This window comes from Lycorma delicatula, chromosome 10 (assembly GCF_047948215.1).
Source record: "Lycorma delicatula isolate Av1 chromosome 10, ASM4794821v1, whole genome shotgun sequence".
Lineage (NCBI taxonomy): Eukaryota > Metazoa > Arthropoda > Insecta > Hemiptera > Fulgoridae > Lycorma > Lycorma delicatula.
Window position 1 is genome coordinate 120,073,289 of NC_134464.1, and position 24,525 is coordinate 120,097,813.

Genomic DNA, 24,525 nt, shown 5'->3' on the forward strand with positions numbered 1-24,525 from the left:
TTTTTCAAATTACCGTCAAAATGTAATAACTTTGTGCAAGATTTCTAAATTTAATTTTTATGTTTAATCTTATTAACCCTTAAAGGTCATCTCGGTGCAAATATGAACCATCAAAGAATTAAAACTTGAGTTATTTTATTACAGATAAATGAAGTATACACATATACTACTAAACAACCTCATCAAACAAAAAAATATATTTTAGAATACAGCAAATGTCTATAAATACTTATTCGAAAACATTGTTATAAAAACTGCGCCACGCTTTTATTTAACTAAATATTTCATTGCTTTTAATTTTAAAATTTAATAATTATTACGTTTATTTTTTATTTGTTGGTTATTTATTAGATATTTATATAATTGATTTTTTACTTTTCAGTGTATTTTTATATTTGTTAATATATTATATTTTTTTGTTTAAAATTCTCAATTTGATTTAATTCTTATTTTTTAATTTTTAGAGGGTTTTTCTAATTTGTTTCCTTTTTTTATTAATGTTAATATTAGTTAAATAAAAGCTTTTTTAAAAAATAATTTTTTATATGTAATCAAATTAAATTTTTTTGTATTTTTTTTAAGACTAAAACAAAAAGTAAAAATATTTATTTTTACACATCGAAGTTACATACGTATACCAAATTTCAATCATTTTCATACGATAGTTTCTAGAGAAATGAAAATTTTCATCTAAATGCATGAATTTAGCGTAGTGGTAGCGCGTTGGGGCGTGGGGGTGGGTCATATCAAATTCCGACATCGTAGTGCTGTATTGTCATCAAAGTTACATACGTGTACCAAATTTCATTGATTTTCATACGATAAATCAAAAGATGTAGCAGTTGCAAAATTTGAATATTCCTAAAGCGAGTTAAATAAAACCTTTTAAAACGATTTTTTTCATCAGTGAATTTTTCTGTTTTACGTTGGATGTAATGAAAACTATAACATCTTAAAAACTTCAGTTTGATTTTATTTCACCGAGGGAACTGAAATCCGGGCAAAATTTTTCACTAGCGGTAACTCGATGACAAAGCGGTTTCAGACACATATTTGTATGAAATTTTTTCTTTATTTCCGACTCTAGAATTAGTTCTCAAATTATTTCGCTTTCCTGTTGAATTACCTGTATGAGCGCTTTCGTACATGTTTTGTTAAATTTTATGTAATCTTAATTTTTTTTCTTGTTTATTTTATTAATTAGAAGGCAAAGAAAACATACTGTCAATGTGAAATTACTTTTTTTTTTAATTTTGTTTAGACCAGTGGTTCCCAAACTTTTTCGTGTCGCGGCGCCCTTTTTCAATTAAAATGTTTCCATGGCGCCCTACGCTACGTAAAAGTATGACTACTCGTAATTAAGAGATAAAAATAAGTAAAACTGGATATCTACATTATTTTCTTACTTTATTAACATTAAATTAATAATTATAAATGTCTTGGTTCAATTAATTATAAAGCTTTTACAATATTTCGCCGCGCCCGATGCCGCGGCTCTTCGGGGCGCCGCGGCGCACAATTTGGGAATCATGGGTTTAGACCATCTATAGAGAATGCATTAAAAAACAACTTAGTTTCCATTTTGTTTCTTTTCCTACCAGCACTTTTTCATTCTTTGACTAACTTTGTTTCTCTTTTTCTAAGAAAAATTTCTTCTCCATTTTCCTCTTGGTTTTTCCTTAAAACTCTTGAAATATTTTATTTTATTTCTAAGTATTTCGGCTTGAAATTTATTTTTAATATTAAATTCCTTTAAATCTTTTTCGATTTCTCGAAACCATTTATTTCTAGTTTTTAATTTTTAAAAATAATTAAAGGGTTTTTTTAATCTATGAGTATTGTCCTTCGTTCTATTTAAGTGTCCATAAAAGATTAATTTTCTTTTTCTTATAAAGTTTTTTTAAAACTCTAGTAAATTTCTTCATTTGATCTTAAGATATTTTGATGATTTTTGCATTTAGGTTCTAATTCTTTCTTAAAATTTTCCTTTTTTTTTTAATTATTTTTTCCAATGTTGATTCTTTGACTGTCATCATCGTTTCTACAGCTTATATTCATTCTTTAATGGTCTGTTACACCGCGTGTGCTGAAGAAACAAACTGTTTTTAAACATTTACACAAAGCAACTTTTTTAAATTGTTAATTTATTTCGATGAGGGCTTTATAAACTATAATTAATTTATGGAAATTTCTTCAGGATACTGGTGAACAATACGTTGTGCAAATGATCCCCACATCCTTCATCAAAAAGTTTGATTTTTCTAGAGAGTTTCCTATTTCGTCGGTTGAAACATTCGGAGTTAGGCCTTCAATTTCATCTCGAATATTGTTTTTTAATTGTTGGATGGTCATTGACTTATTAACATAAATCTTCTACTTTAGATATCCCCAGAGAAAATAATCTGAGGCTGTTAAATCCGGCGAATGAGGAAACCAGCTAACTGATTGCAGAGTTCTTTGAAATTGACCGTTCGCCAAAAATCTCTCTCAAAAGCTGCGTATTGAATTTGACTGTCTTGGATTCATCTTGTTGGAATCACATCACTTGATTATCAGCAAAGGCAGGTTGCCGAAAACTTTGAATCGAATGCCGGTATCGCTCAGCAATTACGGTCACAACATTCCCGTTAAGACCTTGAAAAAAATACGACCCAATTATTCTTTTGGATGTAATACCGGACCAGACTGTACATTTAAACATTTCTCTCTTGTAAATAACCCTTGGATTTGTAATTTCCAATATTCAGCAATTTTGTTTGTTAACAAAGCCATTCAGATGAAAGTGGGCTTCATCGCTCATTATCAAATTACGCTTGAAGTTTTTATTTTCTCGAGCCAATTTTTAAAACTGTATGACATAATTTAGGCGTTGTTCAAGGTCTCTGAGCTTCATTTCCTGCACGAGTTGAAATTTATACGAGAAAAATCTTAAGACTTTTTCTAGTATTCGCTGCAATGATTTTCGTGTAATATTTAACTGAAGAGATCATCTTCCAGTTTCTGTTTCTCCCAATAGTCGTACTCGTTGAATATTCTCTTCACTTCAGGTTATATGTCGTTTTCCGGATTTTGGCATATCCTTTCTGAACCCTCCTTTCGAAAACGTTCCACCAAGTGGCTAATCATGTAAGCGGTGAGAGGATTTCTTATATTAAAATGGCGGCAATAAGTTCGTTGAGTCTGTATTATTGATTGTTGATTTTCAAAATAAAATTCTATGATTTTCGTTCGCTGAGCATCTGTGTATCTTTCCATTATTAATTTCCCAGATTTCCTTTATAATGTCTGAAAATAAAATGGACAAAATCAATTAAAATTAAGTTATGAATTTTTCAAATCGCTTGGCTCCTTTTGCGTCACTTGTATCTAAAATTTACGTTAATAGAAAGGGACTTTTTGTGTTATATATATATATTTATTTATTGTTATTTGATGAGCTACTTAATTTTTAATTGTTTTTTTATTATTACGGCTTTTTTTAAAGAAAACTTACGATTTTTTATAACCTCTGTTGCTTTTATATTGGCTCTATGAATTAATTAATTTAAAACTTCGTTGCCTTGTAACTTTTCTATTCAATTAAAAAATTATTCAATAAAACAATAAATTGTATTTTTAATTGGTGTAAATTTTCATTGTTATTATTCTTATCTGTTTAAAATAAAATTAGATTCGTTTTTAATCATGCTAAAAGCTTTCTTATAGGTAAAATAAGTAGTTAACCCCTTTCAGTTGAGTTCCAATGAATAAAAATTAACGATTCGTAAAATGGAATTTTACAAGTACTACAATGGAAATTTAAAACAATTTATAGTCTCATTTAACGTTTAAATCTATCTAAACTTTTGGTATTATATTATTATAATTTAATAGAATTCCAATTTTGTATGAGTGATATTTAGTGATATTGTTCCGTAATAATTTATTTCAACTGGATCGTATATATATTAGCGCGATGAAACTTTTACATTTGAATAATAAATCTGATATTGGTTTCTGTGGTTTCGCAATTATTCCCTAGTTTTTAAATTTTAACTTTTAACTTTTCCAACTTTTTTACTTCCTTGTGTGATGTAAAAGAAAGTATTGTAATCGCGAAAAATTTCGGTTTTCAGATTTCATCGGAAATATCAATTTTAACTAGTTTCGGCGTAACGTCTGTACGTACGTATGTTTCTCGCATAGCTCAAAAACGATTAGCCGTAGAATACCGACATTTTGGATTTAGATCTATTGTAGCATCTAGTTGTGCACCTCCCTTTTTGATTGCAATCGATTTCACCAAAAATGTAAAAAAAACCCCAAAATCCAAAAATTGTGGATTTTGTTGTCTTTCTTAACTGCAGTAATAAGCCCTCATTGAGAGATTTTCAACGATGTAACATAAGTGTTACTTATTTTCATTGATTCCAGAGTTATAGCCAAATAAAATTTTGATTAATGAATATTTGGATCTTACAAGGCGAAGGCACTTCGGTTTCAATCCGACTTCATTTCCTTTTTTTTAATTTAAATATATTCATTTATTAATAATTATTAACCTCTGATTGTAAAAATATTTTACAGTAAATAATAATGCAATAATAACAATAAAAAATATGAAAAATTATCAGAACCTATTAATGAAATAAAATTTTATGTATTTTTCATTTTATAAAAATATGATTATGTAATTTAATAGGCGTACAAGGAAGTCATGTGGTGTCTACAACAGAATTTTTCTTTACTTAATATGTTTTTTTAAAAAATAACGAATTTTTTAAAAAGATTTTTTAATTTTTTCCATTTTTTTGTAATTCTGCACTGATCCTTGAAATCAAATAATTAACTTTCTGACTGTTGTAGTTAATTTCAGCATAAACATTTTCATAGTTTGTAGTCCATCAGTTCAAAACTATTAAAATGTTTATTGTTTCGGCGTGTTGAACTCTATTTTTTTTATAGTTCAGAACACATTTAATCTAAAAATCAAAATTTTGAGGTTTTAATTTGTGTATTAAGAAATTAATTCGTTTATTTTTTGAAAAAAAAAATTATTGTGTCTGTTAGTTTTCAAAAAAAATTCAATCATTAAAAATTAAAAATCTTATTTTATTTTGCTATAAGAAACCTTTATTTTACAATTTTTTTTAAATTTTGAGACTTCCGTATCAAAGTGCTTTTTTATTGAGTAATAGCCGTTCGAGGATCGCTTCGCTCGCACGATAATCTTGCCAGGGGGCGCCGTCCCCCTGATCCCCGGGATCCAGGTCGCCGGATCCATGGGACCTACACGAGAGCCGCACAGTTCGCTTCGCTCGCAATTTATTTATGGGCAGAGGGTTCCGCCCCCTGAACCCCTCAGTGTTCGTTTACCCTCTTAGTTGTGAAAATATTGCTGATAAATAAAAATTAAATTTTTCAGGCTTTACAGATTCCTGAAAAAGAAACTAAATTACAAATGTCAGAATAGTAGTAACTTTGTTTTCTTGTTTACCCTCCGGGATTTACCATTAGGATTACTTCAGAGGATGAATGAGGTTGATATGTATGAGTGTAAATGAGGTGTAGTCTTGTACAGTCTCACGTCGACCAGTCCTGAGATGTGCGGTTAATTGAAACCCAACCACTAAAGAACATTGGTATCCACGACATAGATTGTGGATACCGGTGTTCTTTGGTGGTTGGGTTTCAATTAACCACACATCTCAGGAATGGTCGACCTGAGATTGTACAAGACTACACACTTAATTTACACTCATACATATCATCCTCATTCGTCCTCTGAAGTAATACCTGAACGGTAATTCCCGGAAGCTAAACAGGAAAAAGAAAGCGTGTGTGCTTTTATTTTTCTACTTGTTAGTCATGAATTATTGAAATGTGCGCTTCAATAGAAAATTCCGCGAGTTGTGAGGTGCGTTCAGCGATTTGTTTTTTATTGGCAAAAAACCTCAAACCAATTGAAATTTATCGATAACTTTGTGAGGTGTACGGAGATGGAATAATGAGTGATGGTGGAGTGAGGCAGTAGTGCATCCACTTTAAAAATGGCCGCATCCTTGTTCATGATGAGAATCGCAGTGGTCGGTCTAGCATTGTGACTGATGAACTGACGATGAAAATCAACGATAAAATTCGTGAAAATCGCCGCATTACGATTACGGAACTCCATTTACTTTATTTCCCCCAAATTTCACGAAGTTTACTCAATGAAATTGTATCGGGGAAGCTTGGTTTTCGCCAGATGGGTGCCAAACATCTAAGGCGGCAGATTTCTACAGAGAAGGAATTGAAAAGTTTGTGTATCGTTATGATAAGTGCCTCAATTTAATTGGCTACTATGTAGAAAAATAGTTTAATTGTCCCTTTCAAATGTATATAATAAATTTTTTTTTGGTTGGTTTTTTATTTCAAAATATAATATACTTTCTGGACAGCCCTCGTAATTCTGGAAATAATTAATTTGATAAATTGTTACTTCAGAGAGTAACAATTATAGCTAGAATGATTTATTAAAGGGAAAAATATGGTGATCTTGTCAAAAATGATGTATTAGGTTTTTTACAAATCTTTACTTTTAAGATCCAACTAGTTCATCTAGACCAAAAAAAATATGTATGTATATTGTCGCACTGTTTTTCGCCTTATATCTCAGGTCTGATCGAACCGATTTTCTTCAAAAAATATTTCTTTGTATATTTGGAATTTTGGTACAGGAGGGTCTTTTGGAAAGTTCTCAGCATGACAAAGAAAACACAAGATTTTTCAAAAAAAAACTGATTTATCAACGTAGTCGCCTTGCATTTCGACATTTAGATCAACGACTTACCAAATTTTTAATACTCTCAATATAATTAGATTTGTCCAACTCTACAAAATAAGCAATTATCTTAATTTTGATTTCATAATTTGAAGTGAATCTTCGTCCACCGAGCTATTTCTTCAAATATGGGAAGAGGAAGTAAACGCTAAGATAATACAGCGAATAAGGCTCATGTGGAAGCGCTTAGAAGAATATGTCATGGAGTTTTGCAGTAACAACCGTGTGATGTATGTTTCTTTTCACTACATTATCGTGATGAAAGACCACTTTCTAATTTGGACGGATGTGAATGTTTATCGTGAACAGTACCTTTTAATCGGTTCAGTAGTAATGTTTAATACTCCCCGTTGATGATTCTGTCTTTTTTCAGGTAATCAATGAGCACCACTTCATGAGAATCCCAAAAAACTACAACATACTTTTTCCTGCAGATGCGCGTTTTTCACTTTCTTTGGTGCACTTTCAGCTGTTCCCACTTACTGTTTGGACTGCTATTTAGTCTCTGAGGGGGTATTGGGGAATCCATGTGTCGTCTACTGTTACAAAAAGTCGAAAAAACTTAGCGAATCGCGTTTAAATAAGTCTAAACGACTTTGAGATTATTCAATCGATTGAATTTATGGTCGATTGTTAAAAAACGCGGCACCCATCGAGCGGAAGGTTTTTCATACCAAAAGTTCGTGTAAAATTTAGGGAACACGGACTGTCAAGTTATTTACTACTGTCAGCAAGCTCGCGTACTTTCAGTCGGCGATCATTTAATATGACCATTGTGGATTTTTGTGACGATTTCGTCGGTCATAGCGGTTTTTTGGGTGTATTGATCATCTTGAAAATTTACCTTAACTTTATTTTGAAGTATTCAAAAATTATAGCGGACCTGTATTAAAGAATCGATATATGTATATGCTCGTTCATCCGGCCGTTTTTTTTATAACCGTTACTGTTCACCGGTATGTCACGAAAGTTTCACGAAATAGTAATCGCGTAATAGTCAATTACGCGATTGATTTCCAACAATAACCCAATTTTCCCATGAGTTTACTGGTTTAATGTCACTAATATCTAATGACTGCTTTATCGACGTAATAAAATGCTTGATTCCCTGGTGTCGTTTTATCTGTATTTGATTACTCAAAAATTCGTTTTACACTAAATATATTATTGTTCCTTATAATGAACAATTTTTATTGCATAGAAAGGAAAACTATGCTAACCGGTTATTGAATTTAAAACGAATAACCTCAAAAAATATATAAACGAGGTTTGTGATAAAAGTAATGAGACTTACTTTTTACTTAGTAAAGTTTTTATTTTTTTCAAACAACAATATTATCCCCTTCAAAGTAGTTCCCTTGGGCAGCTGTACACTGGCGGAGTCGTTGTTACCACTCCTGGTAACAGTGCTGGAAGGGTTCAACTGGTAGGGCTTTTAACTGGTCGGTCACAGTCTTTTGAATGTTCTCCAGAGTTCCAAAATGTGTTGGCTGAACAGAGTTGAAACTCGTACTGAGCATGTGGAAGGGATGAACAAACCGGTCTAGCACCCACCGGTAGACACAGCGTTGCCAGATCGCTCGCAGTTTTATCATCTCATGACTTTTCTCTCATACCTCGTATATATATTAAATTATGATCCAATTCCTATTGTTAAACTATCATCATTATCTGTGGATACACATATACTTGATCGGAGTGGGAGGTAAGCTAACCTATCCATATTCAACAGGAATTTCTAAAGCTATACATATGTATCTGACCTTTTTAGGTAAATTTCATAAGAAAGCTACTTATTATAATAAGTACCATGATTCGGCTTTCAGAAAATTTCGACATATCTTCGCATTTCACGTTCCCCAGACACCCAAAACCACCGTCAGCTCAAAGGTTTATATATATTTCATTCTTGTGAACACGATAACTGCTGTAATTTTACGTCAATCACTTTCAAATTGTTACTTAAAATAACTCGTTCCAAAATCTCGGTCGAGTCGTTAACGGCTAAAATGGGACCGCGGGAGTGGTAATGAGGGGCTATTTCGAAAAAAAATATCACTATAACTTTCTTATTAAATAAAATATCGAATTTGTATAAAGTTCCTGCTATTCTTTGGATAAGAGCCTAAAAATTATCTTAGATAAGCCCAGGAGGTTGAAAAAATGGGGTTTCGATGACAAAAAAACAATCATACTTCCCTTTATAGGCACAGTATCGAATCGGTTTATAGTGGTCGTTAGTCCTCTAAACATTACCTAAAACTTTTGTCTAGATAAATTTTTGATGTGACCAACCCTTACGGCAAGGGATGACCAAAATATTGCTGGAATATTAAGAAGATGGGGTTTGTCGTATGCTACACATGTGAAACCATTGTCGTATTGAGTAAATTTGAATTTTTTCTTAACTTTAAGGTGGAAATCTTTTTTATCCCATACTTAGCACTGGTAAAATGTAACTCTGCTTTAAATGTTTAAATTTTTAATTTAAACATACTATTTTTATTATTATTTTTAACACAGGCAGAAATAGATGTTATTATTTAAAAACATTTCGTAAATTTCAGTCAATTATTTAGGAATACAACTATATTTGTTTTATATTTTGTTATTCATATATTAATTCCTCTATATCTGCTCATGATAATCGTTTAATCACAAAATTTTTACTTAGTTTTGGATGTACACGTAAAATATATAGGGATTTTTTGAATTTCTATTTGTGATGTAATTTGTATATTTATTTTTGGAATTTTAATTTTCTTTTCATGTAAAATTATGAATTCTCTGATATGAGTGTGAGATTTCTGGAAACATTTATTATTTGACTGGAATTTTATTTTAGATGCATTAAATGTTAAAAATGATGTTTTTAACACCCGTTATTTGTCAGAACACTTTCGTTTTTGTTGAAGGGGTATATATATACAGTGACGTAATACTTCTTCCCTCCTTTTAATTTCCCTAATGTATGTTGTGTATACATCTATCCTTTTTATTTTCTTCCATGTTTTTAAAAGGAAAAAAGATCATTTATTTGATTTTTAATAATTTTATTAATAAAATTCTGTTTTAGAAATTTATTTCTAAGGCAGTTCATTCTATCCTGGTTCCAATGTATAATATAAAGTTTCCAAAATTGTTTTAATTCTTCGAAATCCTTATTCTGAGCCTTATATTACAGGAAAAAAATTAAAAGCAGATTATTTTTGTTTACCCATAATGTTATGTTAAATTTTCATTAAAGTCCATATTCAATTTATTGGAACGTGGTTGTAGATGCCGTGATACATTTTGTTATTTCATATTCTGATGTATAATATATGAAATACTACTTTTATTATTTTTTTCGTAATGCAGTTGATTAAAAATTGCAAGTCCGCATTTATTATATCTGGTCCGCAATCCTAAATAATGTTAAGAAGAAGAAATTGAAAAAATTACAATTACGAATATTGGAAAATTATTTTCTAGTATTGTGTTTAGAATCTTAATCGTAATTTTTTTTAATGTCTGTATAATTCACATAAATTACAGAAAAAATATTTACTTTCATGGTATCGTCGCCCTAAAGCTGAGCAACAAGAAGGAAAGTATGATAATCAGTCAAGAAATGGGGTATGGTTTTTTTTTTCATTTCTCGATTTTTCATAACCTGGAACTCCAGAAAACAAAAAGAAAACGTAGGTAATTTTCGTTTGTACGTGTTTTTGCGTGTTTTAATCTTAATAACGTTTGACTGGATAAACCGATTTTTATAAAATTTGGCATAGACTCGTATATACAGGGCCAACAAATTGCCCTGTATATACGAGGGTTTTTTTTTACCTCCGAGGTCCACCGTTAGGCATTGCTTGAGAGGATGACATGAATGATTTGTAGTGTATGTGAATGACATGCCTGACAGGGATTCGAACCCGGGACCACCGGATGACAGGCCGAGACGATACCATTCGCCAGTGCTAGTAAAGGTTGGGAGTCAATATCTATACGGGGGTGGGGTAGATAGTTTCTTTAGGGTCAATTTTATCAAAATTTTTCAAACATAACCCCACTTTATATTAAGCTTTGTAGTACATGCTTATCTTACCATTAAAGAAAAAAACTGATGTGGACACTATATGACTTCCTTGTACACCTATTAAATTACATATACTCATTTTTAAAAGTATATAATAAAATTTTAATTCACTTATAACTTCGAATTTTTCTTTTTTTTATTGTTATTATTGAATTATTATTTACTGTAAAACTTTTTTTACAATCACAGATTGATAATTATTAATAATTCAATATATTTAAATTAAAAAAAAAAGTAAATGAAATCGGATTCAAAACGATGTGCTTCCCCTTGTAACATCAGAATATTTCATTAAATAATACTTTATTTGGCTTTAACTCTGTTACTAATGAGAATAAATACCACTTATGACAGATCGTTGAAAAGCTCTCAATGAGGGGGCTTATTACTGCAGTTAAGAAAAAGTACAAAATCCAAATTTTTTGGAATTTGATCTTTTTTTGGACTTTTTGGTCAAGTCGATTACAATGAAAAGGGGAGGTGCACAAGTAGATTTTACAACAGTCCTAAATCCAAAATTTCAACATTCTACCGCTAATCGTTTTTTAGTTATGCGAGATCCATACGTACGTACGTATAGACGTCATGCCGAAACTATTCAAATTGGATTCAGGGATGGTCAAGATGAACATTTCCGTTTAAAACTGAAAACCGAAATTTTTCGCGATTACAATACTTCCTTTACGTCGTACAAGGAAGTAAAAATGCTCCCAAAATCTTTTCCTTTCTCAAAAATCGTGTAAAACTATGTTTTTATTTTAGTACATAATTTTTTAACTGAATGTGTTTATGTTTCACTTAGCATATTAGTACTCCAAGTGGTTAAAAAAAAAACTTTTAGGAGCAGTATTGAGGCTGAGGGAGACGATAAAAATGTTACAAAATCTTTTTTTAATTTTTAACTTTTTTTCATATATCGTTTATTCCACGATATAATAATAAATAACCAATTCCAGGAAAGTATAACAATTTTCTTGTCAGCTATTTTTTTATTTTTTAACCATTCATTATAACAAATTATAGTATTAATAAATGTAATATGTGATAAGAAAATTGAATTCCTTCTATCTGCATATTGTAACTTTGGAAAGTTTTATAACTTGACTTTGGCACTCTTATACCGAAATTGTTTCTACGTTTTTTTTCCTTTGTTGGGAAATTTTGATAGATTTACGAGACCTTTATGACAAATATATATTTATGCTTATTTCTTTCATAGAATTATAAATATTTGGTTATTGTATTTTGAACTTACTGTTATGATCTTTACAAAATCCTGTAATAAATAATCTTCCTTTCCCTTTAACACAATTAGTATTGGGTTGAGCTGCAAATGGTGTATTTTCACTTAATCCCAGTTCTCAACAATTATTTCTCGTAAACGTGTTCCTCTTATGGTCTTTTTTCAGCTCTTTTCTTTATACAATTTAACCCTTTTTTTCTTGTTCTTACTTTAGTGTTTTTTCCTATATTAGTATATTTAAATTAATTTTTATTTTCTCGTCTAGACAGCGCTGTAGCAGAGCTATAGAATAGAAAGTATTGCAATCGGTCCAATTTGAGCATATGCGGCTTTCAACGGATCTTGACGTATTGACGCCTAAGGGACTCCAAAAAACCAGATGTTATTGTGTGTTCGATACTGGCCTCTAAATCACCTAACACCTCTAGAATTACTGGACCTATTTTGAACAAACTTGGTAAAATTACTTCTGGGGCATTGATTTCATTAAATCTTCAAATTAAAAGGTCAAGAGGGTAAGGCTATAAAGCAAGGTATTCTCAGTATATCAAGATTTCGCCTAATTAAAGTCATATTTTTTTTTAGGCACATTTGTATACAATTACAATGTTACAAAATCGCACTCTCACCCCAAAATATGCTGTTATAATCGTTTGTTATGTTATGACGTCATAGATGAGCGGTTGAATTAAATAAATGAATAATATTTAAAGTGTAAAGAAATAAATGCGATTTGGCTGGGTCTCGAACTCGATCGCCTGGTTGACTCGGTGCGGTGCGTTAAGCCTCGCGGCTACACCATTATGCCAACCGTACATGCGAAATTTGTTCTATGTAATTTTTGAAATTACATTATTTGGTGTCGACCGTCGCCGCTAGTACCGTCATACCTGCGCGAATTAAATACGGTATGCGCGCGCGCTTTAGTTAGAATCATTGAATTAAATAAGCGAAAAGATATTATATTTAAATAAAATAATAAATATTTTTAATTAAGTTGTAGGTATATGTGCGTGTAAGCCTTGCATCAGAAACAACCCACAGTTGTTGTTCTTTTTTTTTTGTTAGCTATTTCATTTTCTATTTTCTGTAAGTTCTCAAAATCATCTTTGGCCTGTTGTATTCACTTTTATGTGTGCTACATTTGTTAACTAATCTCTTATTTTTTCCCCTATCATGAACCTTAAAAATGTTTCTCAGTCGCTTGTAATTTTATTGTTTTCACTTTTAATCAACCAAGACCGTAAACCATACGTTGAATAAGGTTTATTTTCTCATGAATATTGTTTAATTTGCTTTTGTAAACCGTATAACATGTACATTTGTTAAAATTATTTCACTACATTTTTCCTGCATTTTAAAACAGGGAAAATTATGCTATTATTCTGTTTTCCTGCATATATTTATGAAACACTTTAGTGCAGCTAATTTTTTTTTCCTTTACCGGTTTCGGATTACGCCATTATTATGGATTTTTTTACATTTTCTTTACCATTTGACATATATTTTAAAAGTTTTTTTTATTCATTGACTGCAATTTGTTAGTGTTCCTTTAGTTTTAGATTTGATGTACGTTTATACTTTTGTACAGTAACCTGCATGCTGCACAAACTAATTATTATTAAAACAATAATTTATTACCTTTTATAAGTTTGTTTATTTGTTTTTCCTCTTTGATTACTAGATTATAGTTATGCGAGTATATATATATATATATATATATATATATATATATATATATATATATATATGTCTTCATATAAATTTTTCCCTATTCCACTTGTATTGAAATTAAATGTTTTTAATTCCTGTTTTTCTGGAAGTATTTGTTAATAAAATATTTATTCAAATTATTATTAATAACAGTAAATTAAGAAAGATGTGCGTGTTCAAATCAATTAAATTAAGGTAGAAAGTAAGAAACAAAACACGACTTTGAGTTTCTGACTTAGAGTGAGATATATGATTATTTAAAAAATAATAATTTATCTCCAAGTAAAATAAAATAAGTAATTTTCTCAAGTAAATAACTGTTCTGAACTGATACAGGAACACATTTCATTTATTCCTAATATCTGTAACACCTTTTCTATTGATATAGTCTGCTACCGTTTATCCCGGGTGGTAATGGGATGAAGATGTCATTCCGGGTAAATCACGATGAAAAATGCCATGCCTAACCAGGATTCGAACCCGGGACCACCACCCCCCAACGAAGACCGGATCTTCAAGCTTGAAAAATGAATTTCTATAATGTTCTGTTTACACTCGTAACATAGCAAATATTAAGCAGAATCAAATTATTATTATCATAATTATATTTAAAATGTTGGATTATAATTAAAGTCAGTTAAAAAAAAATAATAATAATAAACATTAATGTCAGTTAATCGATAATAATAATAATAAATTAAAATGATTTAAATCAGTTGGTGAATGGATTTTAATTTTCATGTTACTTTTATTTTTCTTTAATTGTTGATCACAATAAATGTAACATCGTTTTTTTCATTTAAAATTTTTTTTCTAGGTCGTATATGGTTGTATATACATATACTGTTGTACCAGTCCTTTTACTTTTGTAGATTTGTTTTTAATTCGAGTCTTGTTTTAACTATATCTTTTCCATTAGCAATTCATAAGCGGGTTTAAAAAATCATTCACTTAGATTTTTAATATCCGTTTTTTTACCACCAAAATCTCTGAATTTATAATTTTCACAAAGTGAATTCGGTTTTTTAAATTAAGGTTTAATATGTTTTCGTTCGTATGCATTTTATCGAAAGTTATATTGACATGTTTTTACATACTTTTTTGATAACACGGTAACTCGTTAACCCGCCTCTTTTCTACAGCTGGATAATTGGAAGTTTTCTGTATATAACCGTAAAACGGATTTCAGATATATATAAATTCAATTTAGAAATTGTATGTGTGTGCACACGTGCGTGGACCATAATTTTATTAAACCATATAAATATAATCTACTTAGCTTTGTTCGTTTATTTCACATTATTAATTTTTTCTTTTGTATTTTTACAAATAAATTATGTAGGTGTAGATTTCGATTGGTTCTCTGCGTTAATACGTGTAGTAGCTTGTGCTGTGCATTAAACTCAGGGCAGTGGTTAAAACTCGACGTCGACCGAGACGCTAGATCGACGCCTGGGCCCCCCGTCGTCATGGTGACTTGGCGTCACCGTTGTCATAGTAACAAGAAGCGTAACCGGCATGAGTTACGGAAGGGTGGTAACAACTCTTCCCTTCATTACCTACTCGCTACGTTTCTCTTTTTCAAACCCCCCTTCCCCGTCTTCTCTTAAAAACCCCTCAGAAACCCACATCGTTCTGGACCTTCCTACGTATCTACCTCTACCTACACAAGTGCACATACTTCTTAACCGTTTTTCTTTACCAAGTCTCTTTTCATCTCGCTCAGTTTTTTCTCCTCTTTTCTCTGTCATTGCCTGGTTCTTTTGTTTCACCTCTTCTAACGTTCGATTTTTCTCTCCCCGTAGTATGTGGCGCGGTGTCATTTTAATTAGTCCCTACCGACGAAATTAGAGATCAGAAACATGAGTTGCATTCTTGCTGAATTAGCGCTATTCCACTTGGCCGATCTCATCTGATTTCATCATCGGGTATACTGCACTATCTTCTTTTATCAGTTACTCATTTTCTTAAATTTGTTGTTTTTTTTTCTTAACATCTCGTACAGATCTTTTTCGTTTTGTTTGACCTACTTTGTTCTTGTGCATTTGTGTTGTTTATTTAATATTCAGGTAGTAACGCCAATTTATTTTTGAGGATGTACAGCGATTTGATTTCTGTATGTAAATGAAATTTTAAGAAAGTATAAAATTAAATCTCATCAAATTACAAATAAATCTTAATGAATTCTATCGGTGAAAATAAAGAAAAAGGTTTTTATAAACATAGTTTCGCTAACGCTTCATTAGCGAGTGACTGTCGGTGCTCGCTTCGCTCGTCTAACCGTCTATACAGACCGCCGGGGCCCTGGTCGCCCCAGATAAACCCCAGAGCCGACCCAGGGGCACCACGGGGCCTTCCCCAGAGCAGCAAAGCTCACTTCGTTCGCCATTCCTGTCTGTTCAAAGGGCTTCACCCGCTGGACTCCCGCACTTTTCGTTACCCTTATAGTTGTGAGAATAATGCTGAAAAATAACCATTAAAATATTCATACTTTATAGAATCTTGAAAGAGAAACTAAATTACAAAAGACAGAATAGTAGTTACTGAGGTAAGTAAGGTATACATTCACACCTTTCTTTGACAACGAAAAATTCATAATTTATTACTGTTGCCATAGTGATAGATATAACGAAGTAAAAGGATTAAATGTTTTTTCTGTTTAAACAATATCACATCTTCTCCCCCAAGGGGCTAGGACCTCGGTCTATGGCTTAAAACCTTCCCTGGTATAACACGAATGTATCCTGTAAATTTGAAAGCAATCGGTATATATATACACACACACACAGCGTGTCCCACGAAAAGGTATACGTTTTTGATTTAGTATCACTCGCCCATCCCCCCACTTGTTCTATTGAAACTTTACAGTCCTTTTAACGAAGGTTCTAAAAATGTTTTCTGAAAATTTCAACCTTCTAGGATTTATATAAAAAAATTGCGGTTTTCAAATAAAAACATCAATTTCAGATAAACCATGTTTTTTATTCATTACAAAATAGCTGGTAAAAATGATTAAAAACGGATGATATTGTTAAACAGCTATTCAAATTGAATAAAACAAGTTAATAATTAGTCATGGTTATGACTAATTATCTAACTGTTTTTAATTATTCTAATTATCATCCTCTTTAATCATTTTTACCAAGTGTATACCTCTTCCAAGTATGTATATATTTAAACGGGATGAAAAATTGAGAAAAATAGGTCCTAGAACTGTATTTTTATTACGTGGGTTAATACAGAAATATAGGGTAAAAAGCAAAAGATTGGGGTCAAAAAATAATTTTTTTTTAATATACTATTTTATGTCTGGCGTAAAATAACTTTGCGAGATTGGTAAAACGCATAAAAGTTTTAAATAAAATTTTTTGAGAATTTAATTCTGAACAAAATGATGTAAATAAAGTATTTTGTATTTCATAAAGTTGCATTTAACTTCTATGGACTTTATTCGTACCATTTTACTCATGTTTATATGAACTTTATTCATTTTCACCAGTAGATCATGTCCTGGAACGTTTGTTACATTCTTCGTATAAAAAGAGCAAAAAATACTTATTTTTCAACCTTATTACAAATTTATTATTCATCCATTTTCATTATATATATATATATATATATATATATATATAAAAATTTTGATGTATTTTGAGATTTGATATACTTGTATATTTAGGCTGTGTATTTATTCTGTACGAAGTAAGTTTAACTATAAACTGAAATAGATTATTTATAAAAAGAACCTTTTTAAAAACCACTCTTATATTAAATGCACTAAAAAGTAGGAAATAAAAATATGTAAAAAAAAATGTAAAATACGACTCTTAAATTAAACGCACTAAAAGGTAAAAAATATTTTTAGGACGGTATCACAGAATGGATTTGACAGCAAGCTTTGATGGTGGTATATAAGTGGGAGCTCATGACTAAGTTCAAATCTTTGCTCCCCCCTCACTCTTTAGATCATTCATCAAGCATATGAAAATATTTACAAAAACGTCAGATTTTTAATTTGAAGCTATGACTTTCTCGTAATCTTACGTATCAAGAAATACTTGATATCATTAAGCTTAGATATACCTTGTTAAATCTATTCTGAGATACCGTCCTAAAATTATTTTTTACTTTTTAATGCATTTAAATGAGAGATTTTTAAAAAGATTTTTTTGTATATATTTTATTTTCTACTTTTTAGTCTTCATAAGTTTATAGTTTACAGCTGCGCTAGCGCACCGGTTTGAGCGATCTTTCGAAGTTTTCATGCTTCCAATTTCCAATACCGCAGACAAGAGTATAGGCAGCTTTAAAAGTTCGTATATCTTAAAATATTATTTTATATACTCATATACATTTTAAACATGACTAACAGCACAAATCTTACGTCTCTAGTCTCATATATTAAAATATATCATGCATTCATACACTGAACCAGTCAGTAATGTCCATGAGAGTGAAAATGGGGGGCTTTTTCGAAAAAAACAAATTATCCCTATAACTTTCTTATTAAGTAAAATATCGAATTCGTTTAAAGTTCCTACTATTCTTTGGAGAAGAACCTAAAACTTATCTGAGAAAATTTTTTTATATCCCCAACCATCGGCCCAGGGAGTTGAACAAATGGGGTTTTGAAAACAAAAAAATCATACCTCCCTAACAGGAGGCGCAGTATCAAATCAGTTTAAACTGATCGTTAGTCCTCTAAACATTACTAAAATATTTGTCTGAATCAATTTTTGATATGATCAACCCTTACGGCAAGGGATGACCAAAATGTTGCTGGAATTGTAAGAAGTAAGAAGTGGCTTGTCGTATGCTAAGTATGTGAAACTATTTTTCCCATGCAATCATCGTATTTAGTAAATTTGAAGTTTTTCTTAACTTTAAGGTGGAAATGTTTTTGTCCCCTACTTAGCACAGGTAAAATCTACCTTCGCCTTTCGACGTGCAGAAAGGGTTTTTTTTTTTGCAACGTTAAGGTGATTTTGATCTTCGTTTGTAATCTACGCGGGGAAAATGTGTACTTCTCACTTATGATTGAAGAGGAGTAATGACTTTTATTTACTAGCTTATAAATATCATGAATTATCAGACATAAATATTGAATCTTACGTTTATATGAGAAAATTTGATTTTTACCTAAGCCATAGTAAAAATACTTTCGTTCAGTTTAATCAATTGAAAATACAATATCACATATATGGATAATTCTTTCAGTAAGAAAACATGCATGTGAATGAGGTTGCATATGTTCAAGGGGGATTTTTTTTCACTAATTAACGCATTTTAGCGACTTCAAAATGTTGCTAAAATGTGTTGTCATCAGGAACAAACTTGTATGCAAAATTTCAGAGCGAATGGATAAGCGGAAGTGTTTCAAAATTCGACTGAAAGGGTCCGTACCATGAATGTAACATAAGGGGTGTCCAAAATTGAGGTATCATTTTAATTTTAATAAAAAAAATACTTTTTTTTCAGATATTAAAAATATTTTTATTTCAGTTTATTACAACTAGGTTCCGGTTAAAAATGAAAAATTATGTCGGTCAAGTGACCCCCCCTACTGGCTCGGCAGGCTCGCAATCTTTTACCATAATTATCAATCACGTTTTTCAATAAACTGTTGTCAATGGTTGATATCTGCTCGATAATGTTGGTTTTAAGCTCTTGAACTGTTGTGGGATTATTGCTGTACACTTTCGATTTCAAAAAACCCCACAAAAAAAAATCTAAAGGTGTCAAATCGTACGATCTTGGTGGCCAATTTACTCCTCCTCTACGAGAAATAATGCGATTTCGAATTTTCTTTCCAAAGATCCATTGTTTCTCTTGCTGTGCGACAAGTGGCACCATCATGTTGAAACCACATATTCTCTACGTCTAAATCATCAATTTTCCGCCACAAAAAGCTTCGGATCATCTCCCTGTAGCGATTTCCATTGATCGTAATTGCATTTCCATTTTCGTTTTCAAAAAAATATGGTCCGATGATTCCTCTGGACCACAAACCACACCAAACCGTTACTTTTGTGGATGTAATGGTTGCTCTAAGATAACTCTTAAATTCTCTTCACCCCAAATGCGGCAGTTCTGCTTGTTGACGTAGCCATTGAGCTGGAAATGGGCTTCGTCGGTAAAGATTATTTTGTTTAGAAAATTCTCATTTTCTTCTTGTTTTTCGATGGCCCAAGAAACGAATTGCCAACGTAATGCGCACAGCTGGTTTTAATTCTTGGGTCAGCTGGATCTTATAAGCCTTTAAATGGAGATCACGATGCAAAATGTTGAACAATGTGGATCGTTTGATGTTTAATTGCTGCGAACGATGACGAATGGATGTTTTTAGATCTTCTTCAACACTTCTGCTCACAGCTGCTATATTCTCGGCTGAACGACCACTACGTTGATATGTTTCTGTTATCATGAACGGATCCAGTTTCTTCAAATTTCTCAACCATCAGCTTGATGGCACGATTTGTTGGAGCATTTTCTCTACCGAATTTTGTTCTAAATTTCCTAATTACAACTTGAAAACTTTTGCCATTTTCAAAAAAATGTTTTAATAATAAAAACACGATGTTCCTTCGTGTAACGTTCCATATTAACTAACCGGAATGTATTTAGAATCTGAAAATAAAAATTTCGAATAAAAATTAAAAGTAGAAAAAAAATGGCAGCAAAATTAAAATGATACCTCAATTTTGGACACTCTTTATATAATCCAAGAGCGAGTTACGAATAATGTAAGAATGGTAATAAAATAGATTAAAATAATATTTTAAATCTAATTTTATGTAAGCCATGTTATATTAGACTAAGAATTTAATTTAAATTTTATAAAATATATGATAAAAATCACTGTAGTCTTGTTTTATGAAGTATAGGAATACTTTAGTACATTTTAATTATTGAATGAATGGAAAACGCTACTGTGTTAGAGTATACAGATACAGTCTTTAACCGATCCAACTAGGTCATCACTTTTAAATAGATGTATTTTTTTTTGTATTTCAACAAAGATTTTTTATATCGATAGTTTTTTTTTACGGAAAGTCGAATGTCTATCGAAATAAAACTACATAAAATGTAGTATATTTGATATATATTTTACATTATTTAAATGTGAGAGTAATACGTAAAGACTTATATGATATTTATAAAGATTTATTTATTTTCAAAATTTTTTAATATTATTATTATTCATGAGTAACTGTTTCTCTTTTTTGTAATACAGTCTGCAGTAGTGCACTGTACAGTAAAACAAATATAGCTAAATATAGAATAAATGAATCATCAAGAAATAATACCAATTTTAAAATATCCTATTATTATTTATGCTTAGGAATGATATTGTTATTATTAATGCTCGTACAATAAAATAGATTAAATGTCTATGATATCATACGTGTCAGTAAAAATGTATGTTTAAAATAATGCATTAACTTTATACTTTTATTGTCTATTTTTAAAATTGCATGGAATGCAACTAAGAATGTCAGTCTGGATGGGTATGCGGACGCTTAATTACAAGCGCACATGTTCAGGTTAACGCTCAAGGCTATTTCCCATATTTATAAATCAGTTGTCTTAGACAATTACCAGATATTAGGAAATTATAATTGGAGTAGAAATAACTTATCAATCTTTTTCCAATCGATTCTTAATTCTAAAATCAGCATAGGTCGTAAATATCCTGAATTAACTTTTTTTTTCTTTATTTAAATTAATTTTTTAAGTTACAATTACATATCTTGAAAGAAATGAAGTCATTGTCCGGTTCATGGAATAACCTTTCTTTCTTTTTCCTGTATAGCCTCCGGAAATTACCGTTCAGGTATTACTTCAGAGGTTGATATGTATGAGTGTAAATGAAGTGTAGTCTTGTACAGTCTCAGTTCGACCATTCCTGAGACGTGTGGTGGTTAATTAAAACCCAACCACCAACCAAAGAACACCGGTATCCACGATTTAGTATTCAAATCCGTACAAAAATAACTGACTTTACTAGGACTTGAACGCTGGAACTCTTGACTTCCAAATCAGGTGATTTGGGAAGACGTGTTCGCCAGTAGACCAAAACGGTGGGTTTCATGGAATAAGCCTGGTGCATCTTTATATCTTAACAACTTATGTAGTGTTTTTTAGTTGTTATGTGTACTTAAATGAGGTGTAATCAAAATTTATCCAACCTTGGCTCATAAAAAAAAGTATTTGACATATTTAGTTAGATGACTTGTCCCCATCTGATACCCCAGTGATGTTTCAGTTGTTGAAAGCATTTTCAAAGTAATTTTTATCGAGCACCGTAAGCCCTCATCGTATTTCTTCTGTGTCTTTAAATCTCTTTCCTTTAAGCGGAATTTTATGCTTAGGAAAGAGTCAAAAATAGCAGGGAACCAGTTCTGAGATTACTAAGTTGTTCGACCCTGGCTGGAGCGTAGTAGTGATGAATTTCCAACCGCCATTTTCCCAGAACTGTGGTCTTTTTCGTCGAACAGTTTTTCTTAGCCGATGAAGAACAATTATAAAGTATTCTTTATCGGCTTTCTGTTCTTGAGAACCATATTCGTGATGAACCGTGCCTTGATAATCAAAAAAAGATTACTAATATGACTTTCTCATACGTCGTGATTCCCAGCCTTTCTTTTGCCGTGGAGAACTGGGAGTTTTCCAATGGCACGGCTGAGTTTTAGTTTCAGAATCATATCATACTGCTTTTCCATCTACGGTTATAATTTTTTTCGTAAAATTAGGATCACTATTAGCACATTCCTGCATGTCTTGCACATCCGGCAATCTGTTTTCCTTTTGTTCATGAGAAGTTTTGGGATAAATTTTATACAGTACCTTCTTGGTTATAATGAATCGATGGACTGGTATTGTAATCCAAAAGAACTTAATTGTTTGTTTTCTCTTATTCTAAATTTTCACTTCTCTGTAAATCGGTATCATTCTGTGTTTTTTCTTTATTTTTAGAATTCACTGTTAAATATTTTCTATTTCAGTTATATTTTAACGGTTATATGAATTCATGGTTATACTGAGTACCGTGCAAAATCTAAAATAAACAACTGGCGTTTGCTTTTAACAAACGAAACATTCTACTTCTGTATGGATAAAATCAGTTCCATCTGACGACTAATGTTTTTTCTATGAATCGTACAGAAAATGAACTATTTTTCGTTTCCTAAGAAGATATTCGAAATAAAGAAAAAGAAATTTATTAGTTGTTTTGATACGAATCCTAAAGGTATAATTCGGGTTTTTTTTCTGATTCGTAGATAATGTCTTGGTAACACACTTTTGACAAAGGTGATGTATTTTCATTTACGTGCTTTTCTCTAGTTCACTTTCGTTTCACGGTGAATTTCGTTTCGTTCCGTGGTTACCACTTGCTCATGCGCAGAAGGCTTACTTTCGTTCCACGGTTACCACTTGCTCATGTACAGAAGGTGGAGGAGAGTAGTACACATCCGCAGTAGAACTGCGTAGTAGATGATCGATATAGTCGATCAACTAACGTAACTCTTCGAATACCCTTATACGTGATATCAAAAACTCCCGTATTATATTTAAATTTACAAGATGTTCTCTGTAATAACCACAATATCTGCCAACTTGTGTTGATCTAGTGGTGAACGCCTCTTCACAAATCAGCTGATTTCGAAGTCGAAAGTTCCAAAGTTCAAATTCTAGTAAAGGCAGTTACTTTTATACGGATATGAATACTAGATTGTGGCTTCCGGTGTTCTTTGGTGGTTTGGTTTCAATTAACCACACATATCAGAAATGGTCGACCTGAGACTGTACAAGACTACACTTCACTTCATACATATATATTCATACATATCATCCTTATTCATCCTCTGAAGTAATACCTGAACGGTAATTCCTGGAGAATGAACAGGAAAAAAAGGTAGCGTTTGTGACAGTATTATTTAAATATTTAAACATCGTACTATTACAAAGTATTAAATGAAATTAATAATGTTGTTAAAACATGCTTTTAAAGAATCTAAAAAAAACCAGCCGCGATGAAAAGCATGGGGCGTGTTTTTATATTCATTATCTACATAAATTCTTTAAATTTAACAAAGGTTTTGATGCAAAATGGAAATAACTTCAATATACAATATCTAGTAAATCTCTTTGGATGAACTAAAGTTAAAGTGCAAAATAGAACTGAGTTCATGCTTTTCATTGTGTCTTGAGAAAATAGACAGCTATTATTTTGACATTTGACATATTTAGATTAAAATAGACATATTATTTTGTTGAAAACAAAATTTTGTTCTATTTATGTTTACCGAGTAATCCATTTTTTTTAGATATTTTTTAAAGTACGTTTTAAATTCTTTTTTTAATATTCTAGCATAGTATTCCTTAAATATTCCAGTTTTTTCTTAATATTCTCTTTCTATTATTTTGAACGATACTTAAAAACACCAACTTTTCGTCATGTATCCTTGTTGCCAAAATGAAAGTGACTTGATATGGAAGTGTAGCCATTGTTAAACTGCGATTTTGTAACGTGTACATTACAGAAACACACATCTGTTACTATCGTTTGGTGGAGAAATAAGTATGTGATATCATCTTATTTTTCCTAATATAATTAATTTATTATTTTTATGGTACTTTTGATTGGATTTCAATCGACCAATGGGTTATTATCGTACTCTACGTTAA

At 31.1% G+C, this 24,525-nt stretch overlaps 1 protein-coding gene across 1 annotated transcript in view; it reads left to right on the top strand.

Moving 5' to 3' along the window:
* Window positions 1-24,525, top strand: part of LOC142331359 (forkhead box protein N3-like) — a 746,610-nt gene that overhangs the window by 228,972 nt on the left and 493,113 nt on the right. The window lies entirely within an intron of this gene.